Source organism: Mustela nigripes, chromosome 11 (assembly GCF_022355385.1).
Source record: "Mustela nigripes isolate SB6536 chromosome 11, MUSNIG.SB6536, whole genome shotgun sequence".
Taxonomy (NCBI): domain Eukaryota; kingdom Metazoa; phylum Chordata; class Mammalia; order Carnivora; family Mustelidae; genus Mustela; species Mustela nigripes.
This window is the reverse complement of record NC_081567.1, coordinates 14,756,492-14,762,609: the sequence shown is the minus strand read 5'-3', so window position 1 is coordinate 14,762,609 and position 6,118 is coordinate 14,756,492. Positions and strand designations below refer to the sequence as shown.

The window sequence follows — 6,118 nt, the reverse complement described above, 5'->3', positions numbered from 1 at the left end:
CGGTCTTCAAACCTGGTAGGAGAGCAGAATTTAGCTTGGAACTTTTGGAAAAATGAAGTGTAACAAATATACAGAAAAGTGCACATGTGACATAGTTTGATGAGTTTTCATGGAGTGAACAAACTGGGTAATTTCCAGGTCGGGAAACAGAACATCACCGACTAGCATCTCTCTAGTCCCCCTGCGCCACCTCCCAGTCACTACTTCACTTCCTGTCCCCCCACCCCGCCCCCGGCCCTGTGATTGGGGTGACCCTTCTTCCAGAGGTTCTGCTTCATATAACCCATGAGAGGCTTGGGGTCTAGTTTACAAAGCTGTACAGGTGGTTTATATGCAGAGCCACGTCTGAAAATCACTCCAGGAAGTCACATAATCTTTTTTGTTGTAAGTGGAGCTAGAGCCTTGCTCCCAGTCTGGGGCTCAGCACCCAGAGCTGTCTGGCTGGGTTTACCTGCGGGGCAGTGGGCATTTCCTGCATCTAGGGACTGCAGAGCATGTGGGTGGGAGCTCCCGGGCTCAGAAAGCCCGACTGGTTGGTTCCAGCCTGGGCATGTGGCCCTCGCTCCCTGGCAGGCGTTCCACGAAGAGGTATTTTTGGAAGGTGCAGGAATTCTGTAGCCATTTGGAAAATGCCTGCTCATAGGCTAGGCTGGATTTTCATTTTAAAATGCTGATGTGGCCGAGGGGCCTGACCTGGCCACTTTTCCTGGATCTAGGGGTGGGGAAAGTGCAGAGGCATGCTCTTTTCTTTTCCTTTTCTTTAAATTGTATCACCATTTTCTATCTGTCTCACATCCCTCTGTCCCACAAGCTTCAAGAGCACTGTGCGGTGTCACCTGGGACTTTGATGCTATTTGTAGGTAAGTGTCTCATTTTGTCCTACGTCAGCCAGGACTTGGGAGTCACTTTAGGCTGGGCCAAAATTTAACTTAACCCTCAATTTTCCAGTAAGGATCGTTGTCTCTGGAGCCCTCACCCTGTCTCTCTGCCCACCTAGGCAGGACCCAGAGTGCCTTTCAGTTCTCTTCCCCATGTCCCTTTGCTTTGCCTTTCTTGACAGCTGCAGCTTTTGCCATTTCTATCTCTATTCATTCACTCATCCATTCACTTAACGCACACTAGGCCCCGTGCTGAGAGCAGGACGGAGGGTCGGGAAGACACAGTCACCTTCTGTCATTACCATTTCTTCCCTTTGCCTTGAGACCTGCCTTTTTCCCCACTTCTCCACTCCCCACGCTTCTCTGGCAGCCACGTGTGTGTGCTCTCTGAAAGATCTCTGCTCCCTCACTTGCAAACATAACCTGTCTTCTCTATTTTCTGTTTCCAAGCCCCCTGCTCCTGACTCTCATTTCCAGCTCCCGTGGACTGGAATAGAGAATAAAAATTAAAAATTAGGACCTGGCATGATTCTCTTCCCCACATCCGAAGGCCTCTCCCCACTTCCACCGCTCACCTCTGCCACCATCCTCGGTCCACGCCACATTCTGGAATGGCGATGCCATGAAAGGAGATTTGCTGCACCAAAACCCAAATCAAAGCTAACCTACCCCCCAGGTAAAAGCAGTGGAGGGCTGTGCTGCCTCCCTAGTTCTCCTCCAAGCTGAAACGTTCCTCGATGTGTTGACCAGGCTTTCCTTCCCGGAGGTGAAATACCATGGTCCTTACCCTGGGACAGGCCTTCCTGGGAGATGAATCCTGAGGTGGGAGCTGTGCGAGGCTGGCTTTAGGGGGGCAGTGGGTTCCAGGCTGTCCCTGGGGTGTCAGCTTGCCCACTCCTCTCTTTCCTTGGGCCTGTGGGGGCTGCCTAGGCTGTTTGGAAGAAACAAGCCCGAGTCCTTTGAATTGCCCCTGGATGGCTCCGGGGATAAAGCTGTCTGTGCCCTCAGTGAGGTTATTGGAACCTGAGCAGGTCACCTGGAAGAGGTAAGGCTGGGGAGGGAAAGTCCCACGCTCACTCTATGTGTCCTGAATAGGTGGCTTATTAAATCACACAGAGCCCCATAACATGTCATGTAGAGGGGTTCATATAGACTTCATATAGACTTGAATGGTGAGTTTTGCAGAAGAGAGGGTTTATTTTTATTTTTATTTTTTAAAGATTTTATTTATTTTTTTGACAGAGAGAGATCACAAGTAGGCAGAGAGGCAGGCAGAGAGAGAGGAGGAAGCAGGCTCCCTGCTGAGCAGAGAGCCCGATGTGGGGCTCGATCCCAGGACCCTGGGATCATGACCTGAGCCGAAAGCAGAGGCCTTAACCCACTGAGCCACCCAGGCGCCCGAGGGTTTGTTTTATTAATTCTGAATTTGTTTTAAACAGGTAAGCCAAGTACAGGACACAAACTTTCAAAAAGTGCCTAAGTATACAGATATGGTTAAAAAAAAAAAAAAAAGTCTCTTTCCCACTCCTGTCCCCAAGCTCTTCAGTTTTCCATCCAGAATCAGCCACTGCTCCAATTCACGGTGCAACCTTCTAGCGATCCTTTCTCAGAACCACAAGCATGTGTGTGGGGGTGGGTGGGAGTGTGTTCTTACAAAAATGCAAACGGGTAAATTATATACACTGTTTTTAACTTTGTTCTTTTCACTTAAGAGTGTATTTTGGAGTGTTTTTTTCTTAACATACACTGTATGGGTTGGGGGTAGATTTAGAAACCAGAAAAAACTCTTCCCAAATGACTCTGAGCTTTGCTTCGCTTCAAGCAGCTCCTTGTTTCTGGCTGCCTTTTATAGTGTGGCCCCTGGGCCACCTAAAGCTGTCCTGCTTTGGGAGACATCCTGCCAGGGGGATGACAGGCAGGGGGCCCACCTCCCTGCCAGACTCCACCGAATTGATTTGTGTCCTCTCTTCTTCCTGGATCCCCCCATCTGGGACTTGCTCTCATGGTTTACTAGGTGAGACACAGCTCCAGCCCCTCACCTGGGTACTCAGTTGTTGTTTTCAGGTCTTGTAGTTGGATGAAGTATTTTGGGGGCAGTAAGAACATGTCAGTTGCAATTCTGTTTTGCAGAGGAGAGGGGCTGGCGACAGGCAGTGGTTTCAGGTCACGGTGAGCATTTTTCCTGAAGAGTCTGGAACGCAGGAAGTGGAATGGGAGATAGCCCTCAACATTAAAAGGCCAGTTAAAGGACTTTGGGGGCAGCCCTTGGGTCTTTCTATAATCACTTTGTAGAGCTATCTCCTTCCTTCTCTTTCTCTTGCTCTAGGCCTGCTGATCTTGCTCATTTCCTTTTGATGAGCTTTGTGATCCCAGTGGTCCATTTCTTCTGCCCCAAAGCAGCTTGGGACAAATCAGACCATCTTCTTCATTTGATTTAGACGTTCCAAAGAAATTTATCATGCTGGTATTTGTTTAAATTTTCTCAGATCATATTGCTTACAAGATTTTGCTAACTGAATAAAGAAAAAACAAAGTTAGATATACTGATCTCTTGTTCTTAGAGATGCACCAGAGCCAGGGGCTTTCAGAGGTTTGTTGTCTCTTTTTTTTTGAAAAGATAAAAATATTTTGGGGCACCTGGCTGGCTCATTTGATAGAGCATGTGACTCTGGATCTTGGGGTCAGGAGTTCGAGCCCACGCTGGTGTACAGATTACTTAAAAGTAAAATCTTAAAAAAACAGTAACAGCTTTATTGAGATATAAGTCATATGCCATACAATTCCCTTATTTAAAGTACACAATCCAATGGTTTTTAATATATGCATAAAATTGTGTAACCATCACACAATCAATTTTAGGACATTTTCATCAATCACCCCAAAGGAAACCCCGTACGCATTAGCAGGCACTTCCCATTTTCCGCGATCCCCTCAGCCCAAAGCATTTACTAGTCTACTTGCTGTCTCTATGGATTTGCTTATTTCAAACATTTTGTATAAATGGGCGTACGTAGTATAGGGTCTTCTGTGACTATTTTCTTTTACTCAGTGTAGTATTTTCAGTATGACAGTCCACACTGCAGCGTGTGTCAGGGCTTCTTTCCTTTTCACGGATGACCAAGATTTCATGTACGGATACCCCGAGTTGTGTTAAACCGTTGATGGACACCGACGTTGTTCCCGCGTCACTGGCTACCGCGGGGAAGTCCCTGGGCGGAGCTCACTGGGACGCGGCGGGTCTCATTCTGCAGGGGACGACACAACCCGGTGTGGCTGACAGGAAACGTGCCTCCTGGACTTCAGGGGTTCGATTCCGGAGCCCCAGCGTTTGCTATCTGGGCTCTGTCCAAGGGGAGGAGCTGACGCCACCGAGGCTCTTACCTGAGGGACCCGCGGCGCCCGCTGACGGGGCAAGTGCGCTCAGGATTTCAAGGGCGCAGAAGCCCAGGCTTTCAAAGGCAAAAGCCACAAGGGCACATCGTTTGCTTTAGAATAATCAGGGCTGGCGGGGCGCCTGGTGGCTCAGCGGGTCGGGCCTCGGCCCTCGGCTCCGGTCGTGATCGCAGTCCCGGTCGTGATCGCAGGCCCGGGATCGAGCCCCGCGTCGGGCTCTCTGCTCCGCGGGGAGCCTGCTTCCCCCCTCTGCCTGCTCGGGGTCTGTCTGTCAGAGAAATAAGCAGAATCTTCAAGGGAAACACTCCGGATCGCCACCGCCGACCTTCCACTTGCGGACACGTGGCTGCTCGGCCGCGGCCGCGACCTCCGGCCTCCGCCCGCGGAAGGTTGACGCGAGACGCCGCTGAAACGAACCCGCTGCCCCCGACAGGAGCCGAAGGTCCCGCCGACGAACGCGTCCGAGGTGTCCCCGGGGCCGGACGCGGCCCTGCTGCCTCAGCGCGACTCCGGCGACGGCGCGTCCCTCACGGCCCCTCACAGGCCGCCGCGACAGGCCGGCCGAGGCCACGCGGGTGGGAGGGGCGGCTGCGGGCGCTCTCCGCCGTCCCTCCCAGCGTCCCCCCCCTTTTCTCGCATCCCCGCGTCACTTCTTCCTTCAGGCATCGGCCCCCGGCCCTGCGGCGGGGTCGGCGGTCGCTCGCCCTGTCCGTGCGGGACGCAGCGCGGCGCGACTGCTGCGGGCTCCGAGCTCCCTCCGGAGAGCGAGCTTCCGCCGGCCGCGGCCGGAGAGGTGGTCCTCGAAGCCACGCTCCCCGGAGGAGCTCCTTTTCCCGGAGCGCGCCCGGCTTTCCCGGATGAGCGCTGCGGGCGCCGGGATGGGGCGCCGTGGACCGCGCCCCCAACCCCGCTCCGGGTCAGCGAGGGCAGACGCGCCATCGCTAAGGCAACGCGCACTCCGGGGAGGCGGCGGCTCGCGGGCCTCGCGGGGAGCACGCACGCGCAGGGACGCAGGCACGCCCTCCGGCCGCGACGTCAGGCCCCTCCCGCCCCTTAGCGCGCGCCGGACCCGGCGCCGGGCCGACTGCCACCTCCCGCGGGCGGCCCCTAGCGAGAACCACCAATCAGAGGAGCCGACACATCGGCCGGGCCGGGCAGGCTGCAACCAATCGCTGCGTCCGTGTGACCCCGGGCCCGCCCGCGAGGCTGGCGGCCGGCGCTGAGGCGGCGACGGCGGGAGTCGCTGCTGAGGCGGCCGCGGGCGCGGGTCGCGTCGGCGCTGCTCCGCGGGGCCGGGCCGGGCTGGCTGCCGCTGGCGCCTGGCGGTGAGGGCGGACTCCCGGGGCGGGCGGGATGGCCCCCGCCCAGGGCACTGGGAGCAGCGGCTGAGCGCAGGATGCTGCGGAGGCGGCGCGGCGGCTCCTCACTGGTCTCAGGTAAGGGGGCTCCGCGCTGGCCGTGGCCCGGCTGGGAGCGCCGCCCCGGTCCCGGCCCCGGCCCCGCCGCCCACCTGGCTCCGGGCCCGGCCGACTCCGTCCGGGCATCCCTCGGCCCCGCGTGCCCTCCTGCGCGCGCGTCCCCTAGTTCGCCCCGGGGCGGCCGTGCCGCCCCGCCCCCGAGCGCGGCGCCCCTCGCCCCGGCCGGCTGTGCGCCCGCGGCCGCTCCCCTTCCCGCGCGCCTGCGTTTCCCGGCCTCCGCCTGGCGGCCGCGGGCGAGCCCCCTCCCCGCTCATCCCCGCCCTCCCCCCCTTCCGCTCCCCGCTCCGTGCGCTCCCCTTCCGCGGCGCCGGCAAGGGTCTCCAGCCCTTCGGTCTGCAGCCCTTCGGGGCGCCGTCCGGGACCGGGACC

General features: G+C 56.9%; 1 protein-coding gene across 3 annotated transcripts in view; it reads left to right on the top strand.

Moving 5' to 3' along the window:
• The first annotated feature begins 5,541 nt into the window (after nucleotides 1-5,541).
• The window catches only part of TPST1 (tyrosylprotein sulfotransferase 1), a 106,253-nt gene continuing 105,676 nt past the window's right edge, over nucleotides 5,542-6,118 (top strand). For all 3 annotated transcript variants that reach the window (XM_059414763.1, XM_059414764.1, XM_059414765.1), the window contains exon 1: nucleotides 5,542-5,707. The gene's annotated coding sequence lies outside the window, so the exon portion shown is untranslated. The remainder of the gene's footprint in view (nucleotides 5,708-6,118) is intronic.